This window comes from Rhinolophus sinicus, linkage group LG10 (genome assembly GCF_036562045.2).
Source record: "Rhinolophus sinicus isolate RSC01 linkage group LG10, ASM3656204v1, whole genome shotgun sequence".
Classification (NCBI taxonomy): domain Eukaryota; kingdom Metazoa; phylum Chordata; class Mammalia; order Chiroptera; family Rhinolophidae; genus Rhinolophus; species Rhinolophus sinicus.
The window spans coordinates 106,755,173-106,776,216 of record NC_133759.1 but is presented as its reverse complement, the minus strand read 5'-3'; the positions used below and the strand labels follow the sequence as shown (position 1 = coordinate 106,776,216).

At 52.8% G+C, this 21,044-nt stretch overlaps 1 protein-coding gene across 1 annotated transcript in view; it reads right to left on the bottom strand.

The window, feature by feature from the left end:
* Positions 1–19,292, bottom strand: part of CPLX2 (complexin 2) — a 70,183-nt gene extending 50,891 nt beyond the window's left edge. The window contains exons 1-2 of the mRNA XM_019716206.2: positions 19,016–19,292; positions 8,875–8,956 (exon numbers count right to left, since the gene is read on the bottom strand). The gene's annotated coding sequence lies outside the window, so the exon portion shown is untranslated. The remainder of the gene's footprint in view (positions 1–8,874; positions 8,957–19,015) is intronic.
* Positions 19,293–21,044: the final 1,752 nt, after the last annotated feature.

The window sequence follows — 21,044 nt, the reverse complement described above, 5'->3', positions numbered from 1 at the left end:
GGGAAGGAGAAGGAAGACAGGAGAGGGAGGGAGGATTTCTTGAGTGAAATAAGGAGTGAGACGACGCCCTTGAGGCTGTTTCTTAGCTTTCCTTCTGCTCCCTTCTCTTCCGTTCCTTCCCACGGCTCCTCGCTATGGGCTGAGATGGATGAGGAAATGAATGCCGCGGCGAACCCAGCCCCCACCGGGCTCCACTCCCAGGGCCACGTGTGAGACCTTGGGCAAGTCATTCCCCTCTCTGAGCCCGGTCACGTCATCTGTGAGACGCTGCTGACACTTGTGATGGCTCAAGGAGGCTGTGAGGATTTGAAGGGTCAGAGGAGGGAGCTGTAGCCCGGCACCTGGGTAAGATGCCACTGGTTTCAGCCAGAGGTTCCAGAGCACCTGCCACTACAAGCCCAGCGGCCCCACTTGGCCTCCCGAGATGACTTTCGAAAGTGAAATGTAGGTTTCGCCCCTCCCCTCCCAGGGACATGAGCAAGCACTTCAGGAAAGAGGATGTGCAGATGGCCAGTAAGCAGCCCCACCAGTCACCAGGGAAATGCAAATCACAGCGCAAGTACTGCACGCTCATCAGAATGGCTACCATGGAAAAGACAGAAAATGCCAAACGTTCGCGAGGCCCTGGAGCCACCGGAACTTTCAGGCAGGAGTGTAAATCAGCATTTTGGAAAAAGCATTTGCCAGTGTCTGCTGAGAGCAAACCCCCTCCTCCTATGATGCATTGACTCTGCTCCTTGGTATGGGCCCAACACAAAGGTTGTCTATGTTCCTCCAAAGACACGTGCGAGAATCTTCGCGGCGGCTCTTTTCACAAGAGCCGCAAGCTGAACACAACGCAAGCGCCCATCAGCACCAGAACGAATGCACACATTTTGGTTTAGTCACACAACGGAATACAATTTAGCAATGAGCACGAGCCACACACCCGCGTGCAACGACATGAAAGCATCTCAAGCGTAATGCTGAGCGAGAGAAGTCACACACGGAAGAGTATGCTGCTGCGTGATTTCATGTATGCGACCTTCCATCACAAGCCAACTAATTGATGGGGTTAGAAGTTGAGAGCGTGGTTCCTTTTGGGGGAGGTATGACTGGGAAGGGGGCGAAGGGCTTTCTGGGGTGCTGGGACGTTTACCTGGGGCTGGCTACCTAGGATGTTCACTTTGTGAAAATTCATTGAGCTGTAAACACATGATATGAGCACTTTTATGAATGTAAGTTATGTTTCAAGGCAGTGTTTCTATAACCCTCCCCCCCTTTCTGTGGCTCCCTCCCCGCCTGGAGCAGGGTCCAGGCACATGGCTGTCTTTCTAGGCCCTCAGCTGCCTGGCCCACCCCCACCCCCATTAGCTCTCCCTGCCTTAAGCAACAGAGGACAGGGGTAGGTCTCCCCACACGCCGGGCTGTTTGTCACCTCTGTGCCTTGGCCCATGGCCCATGCTGCCCCTTTGCCTGGCATCCCTCCCTCCCCATGTTTTGTCTGCCTCCTCGTCCTTCCTGAACACTCCATCCCCAGGTGGGCCGGGTAGCCCTCCTCTGAGCTCCCACAGCCCCATCCCACACTTGCATTTATCTCAACAGCCCCCATATGGCTTTTTGTTATCACCACACGCCTGCCTCACTCCCCCGAGATCAGGGCCTGTGGCTGAGTCAGCGCTGCCCCCAGAGCTCAGCATGGGGCCTGGCACAGTAGACAAACCGTGAATGTCTGCAGAATCAATGAAGGGATCTCATTCTTAGTTTGGGCTCGTATTTGCCCCTCTGTAGCTTCCCTCAGTTCATCTCCTCTGCTGCGACCTCCACCACTGTCTCTCAGAGATTTCTCTTCTCTCTGATAAATGTCTCCATTCCCGTCATGTCTCCCATGTGGATTTCGCTCTGGGAACTGGAAATGGACTCACATTCTCCTACCCTGCATCCCTCACCTCCTCCATTCTCACCACACTCAGTTACCCCAGACAGCTTCTGGGGGCCAAGGCAGTGATTGGTCAACCAGAGGGGCAGTCGGGCCACACTCCTTTCCCTCAAACCTTAATTCCCAGGACATCAGATACTCTCACCACAAACACCGTGGGGGCGGTTTGAAAATGGAGCAGGATGCTTGGGCAGGGGTGGTTGGGGGTTGTAGGGCGCTTCGCGTCCCCAGAGGCGTGCACATGGGAACTGGCTGACTGCAGTCAGGGGTGCGATTGGTGGGAGGTGACACTCAGTCCCTCCCACCCAATGGGGCAAAAGGAAGAGAAGTGACATCATTTGAGGTCCTTCTGTGCACCAGCTCCTTTGAATGTGTGATCATAGACTTTGCACTTGTTCTGGGAGGAAGGCGTTATCATTGTCCCCATTTTAGAGATGATGAGACTGAAGCCCTGCAGTTGCATTGCACCCAGCCTGACAAAGGGATGGTGAGTGCCTCAGCGCCACCTGCAGGGGCCCAGTGACTCACCATCAGCCAAGTTTATGGCCAAGGCTGACAACAAGGGTCGGGATCCCTGAGCACATTGGCATTTGATCACAGAAGAGAGACCCCTTGAGCAGCTGCAGTCACTCCCAGGTCGTCATGGACCTCAAATGAGATGCCAAGTGGCCAGGTGGTGATTTTACTCCAAATGGTTTGCTCATTGGCATTGACCTCTATTTTCCATCAACTTGATTTTCATTTCCTAGTTCCTACTGATTGGAAAAATAAGGAAAGGTGGAAAGCGCAAGCTGATGAAGTTCTCGCCCCACTCCTTTCCCACTTCTCTGCATGTCTCGAGTTCAACCTATGAATTAAGAGGTGCTTCACGCACTCACCACGAAGAATCTCATTGTTACCCCTGAATGCTGGGTCCTGGCTGCCTCTGCCCACAAGCATCCCGAGCCCACCTGTTGGACCCCCAAGTTCCCCAGCATTGCCAGCTGCAGCCCAGGGTCTGTGCTGCAGAGACATGGACTCAGTCAATCCCCATGCACTCCACTAAAACTTCCAGCCCCTCATGGTGAGATAGGTCGTGCGACTAGTTTTGGCCAACGGGCTGCACAGAGAGCCAACACATCACGTCTGTGCACTATTTAAGAGTGGGTGTGAGTTCTCCACTTGCTATCTTCTGCTTCCTAACAGTGGGACCATCCTGGATCCCTGAGTCACCGCTTGGAAGGAAGCTGCCTGGAGAGCTGCCAGCCCCACAGCAGACTTCAGATGAAGGAGAAATAAGCCTTCATTGTGTTAAGCCACAGAGATTCCAGGATTAATTCATTACTATCGTATAACTTAGCTATATCAACAAATGCCATCACCACAGTTGCCCTTTTATCAATGCCACCTTGTGTCAAGCACCATGATGGGCATAGACATAATAAGACATGCTGGGCACCCACAAGGAGACAGTTAAAGAGCAGCAGATGAAAACAAATGAGGTTTGATAATGCAAAGTGTCAGCTGTGATAGGAAATACAGGGTCTGTGGGAGTCCAAAGGAAAGGTGGCAAAGCAGAGGGAGGGGCAAGTCTCGGAAAGCTTCCTGGAGTAAGTGACTTCTCAGCTGGGTTGTAGTAGATGAATAGAAGTTATTCCACTGACCACAAACTGGTGGTATGTATTGTTTGGTCAGCACAATATTTAATTTTTTTCTGATAGTTGACAATATCTAAGAATGAGAAGTCTCACATAAAGATCTGAATTTTGGCTTCACTTAAAATTACTTCAGGATATTAATCAACACTGGGGCCATGTGCCTGTGTGGCAAAAATTGGCTGCCCCGTGAGCCAGGCCTGAGTTTTCCAGGTCACCACAGTTCCCCTCATGCGTTTGCTCCTTGCCAGCCCTGCAGACATTTGGGTTTGCATCCTCTAAGTGAGTCAGTCCTCAACAGACTTCCTCAGCCCAGTGGATCCTTTTCAGCCATGGGGCCAAGGACCAAGCTTGTCCAGCCATCTCCCTTCCCAACCCATCAGAAGATCCAGAAGCCTGGATCCAGCTCCTCACCGGAAGCCTGCCTGGGCTATAGCTGACGATTGGCCCAGGACGGGGATGATGACCTGGGTCCAGCCAGAGCAGAAGAAAGGAAGGGATAATTCCAGATAGTCAGGTTCAGGGAACCACATTGCCTGGTCCTCCCTTGGTGCCTCGGGGTGGACGTTTGCTGAGTTTCGCTGCCCAGAACCCATTGTCCCGCCTTTTAGTAACAGCCCCAGGATTTTCTTTCCAGGAACCCCCCCTTCCTCAGTGTGCAGCATTGGAGGGAATCTAATCAAGCCTCTTTGCCCTCTGCCAGCCAGGAGGAGGACACGGGGCGCAAGCCAGGCCAGCTGGTGTCCCTCCTGGGGCTGGGAATCAGGAGCAGAGTGATGCAAAGGGAAAAGCAGTGGCTGATGCATCTCAGAGGGGAACCTCAAGAAAACGCCTCAGTTCCTGCTCCCAGAGCCCTGGTCAGCTCTGGTTCCCCTGATGGGTTGTGCCCGCCCTGTGAAAAATGCTGCCTCAGCAGCCCCTGTCTGCTCCGAGGTCCTGTGGTCAGCTGCCCGCCCGGACTTGACCGCAGCTGTTATCTGGGCTTGACCACTGCCGCCAGTTCCATGCCCACCTCACAGGGTTTCACATAGACCGGGCCTGGGTAGTTACTTTGTCCCAGTGGGTGAGCATGGTTCTAGGTCCAGCCGTCTCAGGTTAGAATGGGGAGAAGGTTACAAGAACTAATCTTTGGGAGCCCTTCCTAGTCGACAGGCCCTGTGATAGTATTTCATATGGATCATCTCGTTTTTTTATCCCCCCACGTTTCCGTCGTGCATGTACCACCTTCATGATTTTCACCATATCAATACTATTCATTGACGTAGCATTTTTCTTTAAATTGATGTGCCTTTTAAAAAGCACGGTATTTTATTTTAAAAGGAAATGCTATATTATTTCCATAAATCACAGAGCTTGGTGTGCTGTTTATATTTTTCTAATATGCATCAATTGTGAGCTAGTAAAATAATAACTGTTCATCTACACGCTACCTGCAATCATCGTGCAGACCGTCAATCCCACACGTGCCAGCCTTGGGGAAATGCTGGAGCGTCTGAGTGAACGCTCACACATCCCCGGAAAGATGGTTTACAGATAAGAACACAGAGATCCCACAGGCAGAAAGGCTTGGGGCTGAGATTTGAATCCAGACAGTCTTACTAAATGCCTAGGCTCTTCCAAATGCATTTTTTTAAAAAAATCTAAAGAATCCTTTAAAAATGAAAATGTGTGTGAAAATCCAATGTATAAAATGGATCAAATTAGAGCTTTTTAAAAATTTAAACAGGGTTGTTGGTTCCAGAGCTTTTTTGCGAACTCCCCCTGCTCAAACCCATCCTAAAATGGCTCTTGAGAACCTGTCTCAGAAGCCTGGGATTCTGAAGAATGTCATTTTAAACCCACAGGACACCTTCCCCCCCCCACCCCCCATCTTTTAACTCCATTTAGTCTCACTTTCCCTGTGAGCCAGACTCCTCAGGGGCAACTTCTGGGCCTGTTATCTTCTCTGGCTGGACCTTTCGACCTTGGATCTTTGCCATGTTGAAATCTCAGAATCGGCCATCTTGAAATCGTCCACTGGCATTAGAAGCCTCACTCTGACCTAATTATTCATTCATCATCCACTGATGTCTAATCTGTACCCAGATTTTCAGAGGACACAAGAGGAATAGATGCAGTGACTGTAATGGGTTCCAAATGCAGCGTGGGAGACGCACAGCCAAATGCAGTGAGGGTGTGAGCAGTTCCTGCTCGCAATCGCATTGTTTCTGCAGTCCCTACTTCTCTCAGGGGCCTGGCGGCACCTGTGCTGGGCGGTGCCTGAGATGGGGCAGCCAAGGGGCCCCGGGGTGCTGGCTGCCCTCCAGATTGAAATGCCAGAGGTCTTGTCTAATTTCCCACTGTGGCTCCTGGGCCACTGTTCCTTTCAGCAGCTAATGCCTGATGTAAGGCTGGAGTTAGAATCATACCTCACTCAGACCCCCAAACCCTCACTCTGACAGGAGGACCAACTACGGCTGTGCCAGCATCTACAGTATGAAGCCTGCCCGGCTCCTGCCTTCAGTCTGTGACCCTGCCCCCAAACCTGGAGACCGTCTCCCATTGAAGTGGCTACTCCCCAGTTGCCGTTCTCTGCCAGGAAGAGAAGAATCTGTCACTCTATAAAAATACGCAAAGATCCTGGCCGAGTTCCAGCGCGTTCTCAAGATTCCCAAATGGCGTTCAGCCGTGTGGTGCGTCCCGACGAAGCCACGGTTGCTATGTGTTTCCCTCAGTCCTGGCTATGGCCCCGATCCTCTCTGTGATGCTTTGTCCCCCGACCATCAGCCTTTGGGTCTCCCCTGTGCTGTGGGACCAGGTCTTCACTAAGCTGGCGTTCCAGGAAGCTTCTCCTTGGTGGCCCTAGAGTTGGATCCACCAGCAAACTCAAAACAGCTCAAGTCAACGCAAGTCAAGTCAGCTCAACTCGGTACACACGCACTGTATCTCGTGCTCTACTGCAAACTACACTGAACAAGGCTCTCCTTTTGGAAAAGGTAGACTTCAACAGTGAACAAAACCCTGTCTTTCCTCGTGAGGAGTTTCCTGTTTTGAAGCTGGATCCCAGATTCCAACTTTCCCTTGAGCTGAGGAGCCCTTTGTACACGGGACTGGAGACACGTTCCTTTTCCGGCGCGGAGACAGCGCAACCAGCAGCCTAACTCCTGGGGTCCACGCCCCAGGGCTTCCCAAACTACCTCCTGGGGGGGTCCGACTTCAAGACTTGAGACTGCAGAGTCAGTTTGCCCCTCACCCTTTAGGATCTGATTCCTGTGGTTTCTGAGTCATTCATTCATTCATTCATTCATTCATTCATTCACAGACCTGCACTGAGTACTTCTTCTGTGCCAGACACCTTACAGACACTTCCTCATTTAATTGTCACAGCAACCAGTGTGGAGAGCTAGAATGTACCCGAGCCCTAATTCCAAAGTCTGTGCCCTTTCCGTTTCATCCCACTGTCCCTTAGGATGATTCAAGGATGGAGATCACCACATGCTTCAGCAAACACATTCTATGTGGAGGGAAAGAGGGGCTCATTGAATATTTTGAGTAAAGCGAAATCCCACCTGCCCGTTTTACTAGAATTCTTGGAGAAGTGAACTATATAAGGAGACAAAAGGTGACTTTCATAAAAAGCCTCTGTCAAGTTTCTGTCCCAAAGCCTATTAATGCAATTGATTCATTATAGAATTGGGCAGAGGTGGGTGGTAAGTGGGAGGGAGTCTATTTTTGCATGGATAGAGAACAGGCTTAGAGACAGGAACGAGAGGGTGGCGACAAATGGGTGTTCTTTCCAGGGGAGAAGAGGGTTCCCTAGGAATTGGTACTGAGTTTGGTCTTATGTAACCCCCAGTGTGCATGCATTGTGCACCCAGTGTGTGCAGGCCCTGCTTTAAGCACGGGGGTACCCAGACAAGTCAGCTCCCCTCCTGCGGGAGCCCAGGAAGGAAGTACTCGGTGACATCTCCAAGTATTCGGAAGCCAGGAGGCCCCTCGGTGGTCTGAAAAGGCAGGACATTGGAGACAAAACTGAAGAAGGGGGTGGGGGAAGGGAAGGGGCCCCAGGCAGCAACCAGAAGAGTTGAGCTCTAGGACCAGCAGCACCACAGAATTGCTGTGTGACACTGGGCAAGTTCTTCCCCTCTCTGAGTCTCAGTTTTCTCTCCTGTGCACTGAATGGATTTGCCTAGATGGTCTGTCAGGGTGTGGTACTCTGGATGGAGAACAAAGACGTGAATAGGACCTGGTTAGGAGAAAGTCTCCATTTCCTGGGGCCCAAATGTCCCCTTCTGTCCTGCCCTGTGATGGGGGACCCCTGTCTGATTTGTGAACGGAGAGGAGGAGGCAGAGAGCCATGAGGTGTGTGGGGCTCGGAGCCCAGCCTGGAATCCCTCGGTGGCATTTACTACGGTGACTCAGCATCAGAAATAGCTCCCATCTGGGTGAGCAACGGTATCTGTAGCCATCGAGCGATCTCTGTATCCACACACACTCTCTCTGTGCAAATATGTGGCTCGCTGTGTGCTAAATACGGGGTGGCCTGGAGACGATCCTCCTCTTAAAAGACTATTTGGTACAAAACTCAAGACTGTTTATTTAAAGAAACAAATGACAACTCTGCCTGTTGGATTACCGGTTGTGGGTGGTGGGGACGAGGCGATGTGGATGGATGAAGGGACGCCGGTGTGATCCGAGCTGGGGGCCGCTTAGAAGGGGCTGAGGCACCTGCCCCACCTTCACCCTCCGTCTGCGGCGGGAGGGGTGATGGCCGCACACACAGGAAGCTTGAGCTCCTGAGGGGGGGCATGGCGGGGGCGTGTTGAGCCACAGTTCAGCAAAAAGAGCATAGGAACTGGGACTGACAGGAGGGCTGGGCTCTGGCCACGCTCTGCCCTGCCACTGATCTTGGGTAGTTCATTAATTCACTCATTCGTTCATCAAACATGCACCAAGCACCCACAAGGTACATGGCCACGTGGGGTTCCAGACAAGAAAAAGTAGGTCTGAATTCAGGCGTAGCCACCTAGCAGCCGTATGTCTTTGGGTTAGTCCTGTCCCTTCTCTGAGCTTCCGTTTCCTCCTCTGTGAACGGGGGGTAATGATACCCACCTAAGGATTTTGCGGGGCAAGCATCACTGAATAAGAGAACACACAAGGAAGTGTTTCTCTGTTGTAAACAGCTCGAAAAGCGCACAGTAACGCCATTCCACCACATTGCCCGACTGAGCCATCGCATTCCCACTCAGGGGTGTTCTTGGTGACCGTGGAGAGGAAATGCCATCATGACCCCTTCACCGGGAGAGGGGACCATCCATGGAGTGACGCTGGGAGTTCCCTTACCTTTGCTTTCCTGGCAGAGCTGAGGTGCAGGGATCTTCAATCAGTGAGAAGAGCAGATAGCATTCCAGAGACACACGGCTTCCTGGGGGAGGAGACAGGGTGTTGGGGGGTCAGGGGAGACAGCTTCCGGGGAAACTGGCCTCCCGAATGGGCATCGACCCAGACCCCACCCAGGGCATGCTCTTGCCCCTCCTGAGGCACCACTGATGCTGTGGGCCCCACACGGCAGGGGGTGGGGCAGGACGGGGACCTGCTGGGCATCAGACCCACCACCTGGCCCCCCCACACCTGCTCTCCTGACAGCGGCTGCCCTTCTTGTTGCTGGTTTGGGCAATCTTGTACCCCTGACCTCCCTGTTTTCTGGCTGAAATGTGATTTCTGACTGGTGACAATGGATGGGATTTACTGTTCGTCATATCTGGGTTTGAATTCTGGCTTGTGGGACCCATTCCCTCTCTCTGAGCATCAGTTTCCTTCCCTGTGCAACGGGGCTGCTAACAGCACCAACCTCACACATGGGTGCGTGTAAGTGTTTACTGTGGGTGGTGGTAAATAAGGTCATGTCTGTGGAGAGGTCTACTACGTCGTAGCCCCTCACATTTTAGTCACCTTCCCTGCTTTCTTCTAGGGGGCACCCAGAATTCCTGCAAAGGCAGGGAGTGGGTCGTACCTGACTGTTTCCACAGCCTGGCCCCAGTGGGCGCCCCGCACTCTTTGTTGACGGGGCAATGCCTGACGTGAGCTTTCACACCATCACTAGGGTAGGGAAACCAGGGTTCCACTTCCACTTTACAGAGGAGAACACAGGTGTGAAGAGGGGTCCTGATCTGCCCAGTTTCCCACGGGCCGAGCGGGGAGCCGGATCAGAACCCATATGCTCCTCACTCCTTCCTCCCACCGCCGTCAGAGGCTCTCTCAGCTGGACGCCGAGGCTTCGGCCCCTGCGGGGCCCGAGCTGTGTGCTTGGGGCCTGACTGCAGCCTGTCTCCTCCTCCTCCACTATCTCCTCTTCCTTCCATAGCCTAGTCCTGCTCTCCCTGACTCAAAGAAGTAGAGATTCTTGTCTCGGGGGACTGAGGATTTGGTCCAGGTGACACAGATGGTGAGGGGAGCAGGATTCCCAGAGCTCAGCTGACTCACGGTCCTTTCCGTTGCCCGTAGCCTCCTGGGACCACCTGGGCGACTCGGCACCTGGCCCCTGGGTCTCAGCGACTCCGTGCTGCACCATCGCTTCCTAACACAACCTCCTCCACCGGCCCACTGCCAGGGTAGGACGCTGCGAGGCAGGGCCCTGGCGAGGCAGGACTTGATGTGTGTCTGTTGAGTGAGTGAATGAGTAACTGAGTGGCTGAACCACTGGGCCCGGCCGTGTTTTAAGTGCTGGTCACACCACAGTGAAAAGGGAGGGCACGCTCCCTGCTCTCAGGGACTGACAACATTTGAATTTGTCACCAACTGGATAGGAAAGAGGGCAGATATTACTGCTTTCTGACTGGGTAGGTCGGGAAGCGGGGAGGAAGTCTAGGGCAGAGCCTGCTGCCTGCCCAGGGAGCGGGCATCTCGGAGCAACTGGCTGCCTCCCTGGGCTCAGGCAGGGTCCGCTCTGCGCTGCGTCCGGAGGCTGACCGCTAAGAACCAAGGAAAGAAAGGTGGGTGGTGCGGTAAGTGTTCCGTGCACCCCTGCTGAGTCCCGGACAGCGAGCACAGTGCCTGGCACATACCAAATGCATGTCGGGAGGACTCAGGCCCAGAGGCTTGTGGGAATCAGAATCCTTGCACTGGAATGGGGCTTTCCTGTTTGCAGAGCCCCCTTCACACAACAGCTATGAGTCTCACAGGTGAAGAGCACGGTCAGAGCACATTTATTATGAGCACTCTGTGCTGGGCGCCCGCAGGGTCCATAAACCACGGCATCCACAGCATTAGGCGCGTATCTGCGGTGTGCCAAGCCCTTTACATCCATTAGTCTGGCAAGGCCAAGGTCATAATCCCCATCTCACAGAGGCAGGCCCAGAGGCCCAGAGCAGCCTGGACCTTGCACAGTTGAAACCCAGTCTTACTTTAGGAGTGAGATGTAGAATGCTCACAGCCTAATGGGCACACACACGGGAAAGCGGAGAGTTGAAATACGATGTGGCAGCCCCGGCGAGGAGGCAGCGGAGGGCTTCCCTGGGAAGGGGTGTCTTGAGCTGAAGCTGAGCCGGCGGTGCAGCAGGAAGGGCTTTCCAGGCGGAAGGAACAGCGTCTGCAGAGGTGTGCGAGAAGCCTGGTCTACTCAGGTACTCGGAGCAGTTTGGTGTGGCCGGAGCCTTGGGCAGAAGGCCGGTGATGAGGGGCTTTAGCAGGGCGTGGGCTTTGTGTTCCAGAGAGTTCCTTCTGGGGACGGGTGGGGGGATGGGAGGAGCCGGTAGCTGGACGGCACTTGCTGAGCTGTGGTGTAGAGGGAGAGGCAGGCCCAGCCTCCTGGCTTGGAGGGGGCATGGAGCGGGCGGGCAAGGTTCTGAGTGTCAACACTCCCCTGGGCTGACCTCCCTGCAGAGTTGGAGGTTCTCCCCCAGCTGCCAGAAGGTCATGGTGGCAAGCCCTGGTCTCTGCGCCAGCCCCAGCTCTAGCCGAGGCCTCCTCTGCCACCTGACTGCTCCCAAACTGTGTCCTAGCAACCTCACAGCCCTCACCTTGGCAACGCCAGCTTCTGCACTCTCGTCCTCTGATTGGGCTGCGAGGGAAGGTGGATCTGGGACGCCTCCTGTCCACTAGACCCGCCCAGGGAACCACTCCCCTGAGCTGCCGCATCCTGGGCCCCTGGGCCCCTCAGATAGAGGCTGGCCAATCAGATAAGGGGGGTGAGTGTGCACACTGGACAGGACTCTGGACCAAGACATTTGGGATCTGGGTTCTGGCCCCAGGGTTGACTTTGGATGAGCCTTTCTCCTCATGAGATGAGGATGAGCCTTAGGTTTCCCTTCTGTAACATAAGGAGGTGGACAACTCCACGTCCAGAGTCTAATATTGTCTTCTTCCGTTTCTGATCTTTTCATGGTTATTGGTCGGATGTTCTGTTGCTGCCATGGAATTTAGTGTCCAGGGACTTAAATCCTGGTTTACTTGGACAAGTCACTTTACCTCTCGGAGACTAGACTTTTTTCCTCTGTAAAATGAATGTCTCCCATGCCCTCTCACTCACAGAGTTATGAGAATCAGGTGAAATGGTATAAACAAAAGTGCTTTATAAATGGCAAAGGGCTGTACAGATGTTACCTATTTTTTCACATGGGCTGTGCTCAGTCATGATTTACTGAACCCCCTCCCCCACCCCCGCACCACACTGGCAACAGCGGCAAGCATTTGTTAAGCATTTCCTACGTGCCTAGCATCGTTCTGAGGGTTTTACTCATCTGATCTCATTTAATCTTCATCACAACCGTGGAAGGCACTTGCTATTATTGTCTCCGTTTTCCAGATGAACAAATGTGTGTTATGTACAGAGGATCTCATTTAGGCCCCTTGGCTTCAGAACTTGACCCCTTAGAATTTACTGAGGTGGCCGTCTCGGGATCCCTTGTCCCCGCTTTGAGTTTTTCCTCTTGCCTGAAGTCAGGGTCTAACTCAGGGCGCGGTGGGTAGAGGGAAGTACTGTCGGTTCCTGAGCATCCGTGATGATCGAGCTTTTAGCACCCCCTTGCATTTTGCACGTGAGGCAGGTGCCTCTCTTCCTTGCTTCACCCCAGCCACAGCCAGCCCTATGTCTTCTCCCATCCCCGCTGCCTAATGGCATCAGAATGCAGCCTGCACTGCGGTGCCCACCCGGCCGCCAGCCAGCCGGTGGATTTACTTCCCAGCAGGGGAACCTAGCACTGTGCTTGCCCTTTGGCTCACCTGCTCTAGAGATGGCAGCAGGAACTGTGGGCCTGAATGGAGGTCCAGGGGATCATTCTGACCAGTGGGGTGACCAAGGGAAGTGACTCAATGGCAGTTTAGAATATGCCACCGTCTGCTTTACCCCGTCTTCAAGGCCCTCCCTGCTTTGGGCCCTGTCAACCCCTTTGCCCTCACCTCTACCACCCTCTCCCTCGCTCCGTCTGTTTCTGTCCTGCGACCTTGTTAGGATTCTTCTACCCCAGGACCTTTGCACTTTCTGCCTGGACACTTGTCCCATGACCAGTGGCTGCTTTTGGTGCAGATGTCAATTTTAATGTGTCTTTCTTCCGGTCTCCCCTGCCTGCCTCGTGTGAACAGCCCCTGCTCTCCTTAGCACGCCCCCTCTTTTATTTCCTTCCTAGCATTTATGTAACTTGGGGAAATTGTTTACTGGGTATTTTCTGTGTCCCCACTAGTGAGAGCACAGACCATGTCGTATTCTTCATTGTCTCTCTAGCATCTGAAACAGCACTGGCCCTTCAGAGGTGCTCAGAGTGCTACAGAATCAATAAGCCATACCCCGGGCTTCAGTGTCCACATCTGTGCAATGGGATGACAGCCCGAACCCCACGTTGTCAGAATCAAAGACAAAACCACCCTGTGGGGCCAACAGTATTATCCCCATTTTATAGCTGCTGAACTTGAAGTTCAGAGAAAAGGTGGGACTTGCCCAAGATCACCCGCCAGGAAGTGCGGGTGTTCTTTCCAGCTGGAGGAGCGCGGCCCATGCCCTGCTCCGAGCAGGCTGTCAGCACTGTGAAAACTGGGTCTGCGTTCCTCTGTGTCTCTTGCCATCTGCTGCTTGAACTGCAAGACCCTGCTTGCCCACTTGGCTGTCACAGCTTCCTGACGAGTCAAAGACAGGAATTCTAATGGCTGGTTTTTGTGCAACACAAAGGTCTGCCTCTTGCAAATGTGGAGATACATTTTCTCTGCATTGGCAATTACCACGCTGAACGTCTGGGGAACGGTTTTCATCTTCCAGGCACTTTACGAAGATTAACTCCTGAACCCTATGCTGCAGGGCTTGTTTTGACTTGAGGGAGTGTCAGGGGCTGTGTGGGCGGCAGTGTCTTTTGTCACAAAAACTGGGATTCAGAAGCCTTTGAGCCCCCAGTCAGCATCTCTAGGAATTTGCTTTATTTTCCTGAGAGTGGTTTCACCACTGTCCAAAATGTACTGACTTTCTTGAGGATTCAAACTTTCTGACTTTTCCTGCCCGTTTTGGTCATGATTCAGCAATGTATTCCACAAATATTTACTGAGAATATCCTCGGCGTTCTTCTAACCCTGTGGATGTAATGAGGGAACGAAATATGTACTGTCCTTGCCCCGACAATGTTGGGTCAGTAGGGGGGACAGATGACAGTGTTCTGACAGTTACTGGCTGTGTGACTGTGGGTAGGTCCCTTTCCCTCTCTGGGCCTTTGGGTTTTAGCTTCCTCTCCCCCCTAATCCCCCTGCTTCGAAGGCTTTGATGGCCTCTTGCTGCTGACAGAGCTGACGGGCATCTCTGGCCTGACCTTCAGGCCCTCAGAGTTGGGCTCTGCACATGCTCTCCGTTCTCACACCCCCTTTTTGCTCCATTTTTATTTAACCAATGTGCTACTTTTTAATGCTACGTACTAAGTGCTTCACAAATGTTTATTTGTTGAATCCTCACAGGAGCCCCTTGATATAAGTACTGTGACGCTCGTAACCTCCATTTGAAAGATGAGGGCATTGTGCCACAGAGACGTAAGGAGCTTGACTGTGTACCCATAGCTGCTGTGTGGCGTGAGTGGGATTTGAACCCAGGCAGCCTGGCCGCGGTCCGTGCACCGCACTGCTGCTGTGCTGCTTCCCTGTGTGGCCTGGGCACCGGCACTTCACTCTCCTTTTCCAGCTACAATTCATCAGGCATCGCCCTTTTCCACGAAGCCTCCCAGGCTGAAGGAATCCCCCGTGTTGTGTTCCCACACTGCCTTGTACCTCCCTCCACACGCAGCCCTGCCCCGGGGTAATGCTGTCCTGTTTGTGTACTGTCTCCTCTGCTGGACGCTGACCACCTGGGCAGGTGGGGGCGACTGTGCCCTGCCCAAAGCCCGTATCTTCCATTCTCCATGCAGCAACCAGAGATAACTCGTAAAAACAAAGCCAGTTTTTATCACTCCCCGGCTTAAAACCATCCAGGGACAATCCATTGAATTTAGAATAAAATCCCAATTCCTAACCGTGTTCTGGAAGGCGCTACGTGGTCTGGCCCGGCCTCCTCCCCGCCCTCATATGCTGCCACAGTCCCCCTGGCTCACTCCACTCCAGCCACACTGGCCACATGCCTGTCCCCCAACAGCCCAGGCTCACACTAGGGCCTCAGCCAGAGCCATCTCCTCTGCCTGGAATGTTCTGCCTCACATCCTCACGTGACTGACTTTTTCTAGTCATGCGGGCCTCAATTCCGTGTTACCATTTCAGACAGACCTTCCCTATCTGTCTCTATGCTTAAATGTTTTCATTTTTACTTTTTAATTGTTATTAAGGAGTGTGTCTCCCATAAGTCTGTAAGCCCTGTGGAAGCAGAGACCTGGTATGTCTTGTTTAGCACCTGGAACAGTGGCTGACACAGAACAGCCACTCAGTGAGTGAGTGTTGGAGAAAAGTATATGCTCCCCAGGGGCCCTGTGGGTCCCTGCCTATGGCTCCTCAGCTCGGCCCAGATCATATCATGTCATATATCACACATCATACATCATATCGTATCATCATATCATATCATATCATATCATATCATATCATATCATATCATATCATATCATATCATATCTACAATATCTAAATTGGTCTCATCTCAGGCTAAAACCTGGGATAATTTCACAAGCTGCAATTCACTCTCTTTATCACTTTCCTATGTCTCGACTGCAATCATACCCCAGAAGCAAGGCAATTTTATGGACTGTTTTCTGCTGACTTCACCAGGGATGCTTAGAACTCCCGACGTGTATTTTCATTTGTCCACCTGAGACTCGGGGAACTTTGGGAGATACTGTCCTCTCCATCTTGCGGGCAGGGACATCCCTGAAAAAGTGAAAATGCTGACTTGCGAAGTGCCCAGAGCCCGATGGGAGCGCACACTCATCACGGCTGACGCGTTTCATTGGTAACAGGAGACACTTCGTGCCCCAGAAAGACACAAGTGCTCTGAGTGCTGCCAGGGCCTGGCCAAACGCCACTCATTTAACCCTCCAAGGAGTGGGTCGGTAGGTGGGCGGGATGTACAGCCAAGTGCAGGGGAAATGTGCATCCAGTGAGGTGAGTAGCGTGGGTGAAAATGCAGAGAGATGAGGTCTGGGTGTCTGACTGCACAGCCTTTGCTTGCCAAGGGGTCTGCTTAGGCACCAGCATGCAGGTACCACCACCATCAGCTTGCTTCAAAGGCATATGGAAGGGACGTGTGTCAGGGTGTCTCCAAGACCAGCTGCCGTACGTGTCATTCTCTCGAGAACCAGGAAGGACATTTCTTGTCCCCCTTCTCCCTCCATCTTCCAGGGAAGGATATGGCATCCCAAGTTTATGGGCTGAGAAACTCTGAGGTCTAATCTTCCAGGCAAAATGGTGAACTGAAAAGAGAGCTAGACTCTGAGTTCAAAGGTCTTGGCCCAGCTCTCAGCCCTGTGACACTTTGGGTAAATTTCTGTCCGTTTCTGACCCTATTCTTCCTCATCTGTAAAAAGTAGCTGTTGGGTTCGCTGATTTCCAGATCAGTGATTCCCGTGCCTTCAATCCTTCCATCACCATGAGCTTGTGGCTCAGATTACTTTGAAAGGGAGGATCTCTCTCTCTTTTTCTTTATGGGGCTCAATTTGTCTTTTGGTCTGCCTTGCAAATAGTCACTGGCCTCTGGCCGCAGAGGAGGGAGTAGAGATAAACAATTCTGGCATGGTAAAACCTGCTGAGGGGTGATGTACCCCTTGTTTTTCTGAAATAGCCTCTCTAATGCATGTGGTTTATTGCCATAGTGCAGCCTCTCAAAACTATCTGCTAAGGACAGAAATGTCCAGAAGAGATCAAGAAGGGACAGGCATGATTTGAGTCAGTGGAACATTTGAATGGCAAAAGTTGTTATTAATGGTAAAACCCTTCTGCACTAAGTGACATGATGTCTTGAGTTTGCTTCACAATGTGTGTGTCTATGTGTGTGTGTGTGTGTGTGTGTGTGTGTGAGAGAGAGAGAGAGAGAGAGAGAGAGAGAGAGAGAGAGAATAGATGAAAGAGAATTAACCAATTGTTGAAGCTGGATGATGGATATGTGGGGCTTTTTTTTTATACTATTCTTTCTATTTAAAAAAATATATTTGAAATATTTCATCACAAAAGGTCCTTTGGAGACTGACTCCAGCCTTTGTCTCCACTCTCATTTCACAGCCCCCATCTCGAGGACCCTCTGGCATAATGACATTACCCCGGTGGCTATGATTTCACACCTTTAGGCATTTCCACGCAGTTCCATCTGTCTGAGGTACTTTCCTTTTCCCGCTGTTTATCACTCCAGCATGTGCGGTCCCATAGCCTGGCATACTTTGATGAAGGCACTTATCACATTGCAACTGTTTTCTCTTCGGCTTCCTCTGCTGGTCTGTGCCCTCTTCAGGACACTTCTCTATCTCGCCCAGGCCTAGCCAGTGCCTGGCACATAGCAGGTCCTCAGCACACGTTGACAGAGGGAATAAGAGCAGGCAGGGTAGCTACCATTTTTTGAGCGCTGACTATGTGCCACACAGCACCCTACTCTCATTATGCAGACACTTCATTAAATCCTCAGCCCAAGTGGGTACTAGTAACCTGTCTTCTCAGAAGGTCACTTGTCCAAGGTCACGTGCTAGTAAGTGACAGAGCTGAGATTTGGACTCAAACTGAAACCACCCAGCTCTTCTCCCTGCATCTGGCATTTTAACCCTTTGGATGTTACACAACTGGCCCAGGATTTTGGAAGCCTGGGCTTTAGGCCCAATTCTGCTCCTAAATTACTGAGTGACCTTGGGGCCTCTGCCCCCTAAGCCCCATCTCCCGGTGAGACTATCAGTGCTCCAAAGGATCGCGTCATCCAAGGGCCCTCCCAGCTTCAGCTCGGGGTTTCCTGCCGCCGCACTGGCTTCCCTGTTTGGGAACCTCTCATGTTCTCTTGCTCCTTCAACCTCTTTCCTTGCTAATTGCAGCCTCCCAGAGTCAAGCCGTGCTCACAGCGCTCCTCCTCCCTCCACCCCTTGCTTGTGCCTTCGCTCCGGCGGTAGGGGAGGAACCCTGGGCAGGAGGGAGGGGGGAGCATGTAAATGCCCCGTGTTGTGCGGCTTCCCCGCGGTTTCTCGGCCCCCTCCCCCACGGAAACTCAGCCTCGCACTTTCTAGGGATGTTCCGGGGACAGGCAGAGTCAGTGATCGCAGTTGCCAGCCTCGGGCATCTCTGTCAGGCTCTCCGAGGGAAGTCGGCGGTGCTGAGCGAGGGTGGGGGTGGGGGTTTGGAGGGGAGGCGGGCGGCGCACTCCTTCCTCGTAGCTCAGGCCCAGCTCGCCCAGCCGAAGTAGGGGGCCCTCTGTGCCTGTCTCACCCCCCACCCTCTTTCTGACTTCCAGCTGGGACCCGCCATTGCACCGCCAGGCCTTGGCGAACTGCAGACCCAAGCCGGAGACTCGCGGTTATGACTAGGCCCCTTCCCCAGCTCGCCCCCGACACTGCTGTGGGGGAGGCCGCAACCCCCGACGATTGCACACACCCACCCCCAGGGACTGCGCGAGGCCCCAGCTCCTCGGCTTTGTTCGCGGCTCGCCAGGAAGCGGGCTGTTGGCAAGCTGTCTGCCGCTGCGGTGCTGAAGCGGAGAGCGGAGCCGGCCCGGGAGAGGGACTGTCCTCGGCGGCCGCGGTGCTGAGCCCGAACCGCGGAGGAGAGGAGCCCGCCCGCCCGCCCGGCGGCCGCTGTCCGCCTGTGCAGTGCTGACTCGCGGCCCAGACCCCAGCGGCGCGGGAGCTGTCCCCGAGGCGGTGCTGAAGAGAGGAGCCCGTGACGCCCTCCGCCTCGCCCCGGAAGAGCCGGTGGCGGCTGAGCGCTACCGGGAGAAGGAAGGAGGGCCGGAGGCAGCCGCCCTCAGGGAGCTCCGCAGCACCGGGCCTATGGCTGGGGTCTCTCCGGCGAACCCGCTCCAGCGGAGCAGGTGGAGGCTCAGCGACAGAGAGCGAGTGCGCGTTCTACGAACCTGTTGGCGGCTGCAGCTCCTCTGTGGCCGACCTGGGCGCCCGGGACGGAGATTGCGGCGAGCCTCTCCCTCCCACTGTTTCTGGACTCCTCCGCGGAGGCTCTCCCTCCTGCCGGGGCTAGCACACGTGCATGCGGTGGGCACCGAGCCCCTTTCCGTCAGCCCGGAATGTCAGCGGAGCTGCAGGGCACAGAGCTAAGAAGCCTCCCCCAAGGGCAGCCCCGCTCCCAGGGAGACCCGAGCTTCCTGAGAAAGGAGGCGGGGGCTGCCGACAGGGAGGAGAGAGGGCGCCAGCAGAAGTGTCTGTGAAACCAACAGGGAGGCATGGAGGAGTTTCCCACACAGTCAGTTCTTCCCTGAAGTTTGGGTCCTGTAACTTAGGGGACAAACGACATCCTGCCTTGGAAATATCTCTCCCTCATTCTCCATTTCTGTGACCAATAACCAAATGCGGGTCTTGTACCTGCTCTGGTACAAACTCCACTCGCTGGTCTAACTGCTTCTAGTACCTCATTCCTGCCCGTCATCCACCATGCCCTAGAGAGAGCTTTCTAACCCTTCTATATATATATATATATATATATATATATGAGCTACGCCTCTAATAAGAAGCAAAGTCTTTGGTCTTTCCCCAGGAAGACCCGGACCTCCTCTGCAGCTCTGTTCTTTCCAGAACAGACGACCACTCATTCGCAACAGGCTCACCCCAGTGCCTTGGCACCTGCTGCTCCTTTTGACTGGAATGTTCTCCCTTCTTACTACTCACGCTTTGTCTTCAAGTTAAAGAGTCCTTATTCTCACTGAAACTTTCCCTGGCCCCTAAGGCACAATCACTCCCCCCTCCAAGCTCCCTGTACTTTACATTCCTCTACTAGACTTTTTATCAGCTTGTATTATAATTACTTACACATCTATATCCTCAGTTGCCAGGCTCGTAAAAACTGGTTCCATATTTTGTTTTTCTCTCTGTCTCCAACCCCTAGTGTGATGACTGACACACAATAGAGGTTGAATTACATCTGCTGAATGAATGTACACGCGAGAAGCGGAGATCAACATAACTTCCTTTCCTTTATTTGATTTCTGTATATATTTAAAATCCCAGCCTGCTAAGCCCCACGTGGCTTCCCATCTAACCCTCCTGTCTCGTCACATCCAACTCTCTCGACTCAGTAATTCTCCCGATAGTAACCTCCATCTTGTACCAAACTCGTTTTTAAAAATTTTTCTTTCTTTCTGTTTTCTCTGTTTGGGAACCTCATAACCTTGATCTTCACATGGCAGAATGTGTCTTGTCCTTTGGATTTCAGCTTAAATGTCACCTCCTAAAGAGGCCACTCCATCTAATGTTTGCTGCCCCAATTAGTCTATGACATTGCCTACTTCATTTGTTCTTAGTATTGTTACTCTCTGAAATTATTTTATTTACATGTTTACTTGCTTAGCATTGGCTTGTCCTCAACTAGAATGGAAGCTGTCCCAGGGCAAGGGTCATGTGTGTCTTGCTCCTGCTGTGCTCTCAGTGGTTAGCCTTCTGAGAGGAACTTACCTCTCACCAATGCATCCATAGTCCCTCTCCCTGGAAAGGCTCGAGCTATTGTGCAGGGCATTGTGTAATCTTATACTGGGTATCAACCAACTAAGAATGGTTAAAAAAAAAGAGGGGCACACTGATCTTCCTTGGGATGGGCAAGAAGAGGAAGGGGACCTAGCTATGTGGCTATGAGAGGGCAAGCCTGAAACACAGCCCCTTTCCCCCTGGATGGCAAAACCATAGCAACAGCTCCCTTCTCCACTCCATACAAGGCGCATTCACATTCAGTCTCAATTGATATTTATAATAGCCTTATCTGGTAGGTATTATTCTTCTCAATATGGAGCACCTCTGAGGCCCAGAGAGGCAGACTTACCTGACCAAGGTCACACAGCTCTTCCTTGCATTGTGCTATATGCTGGGGATCTAGAACTAAGACATGGCTCCTGCCCCCCAAGGATGTCACATTAGTAAGAGACACAACATAGAAACAAT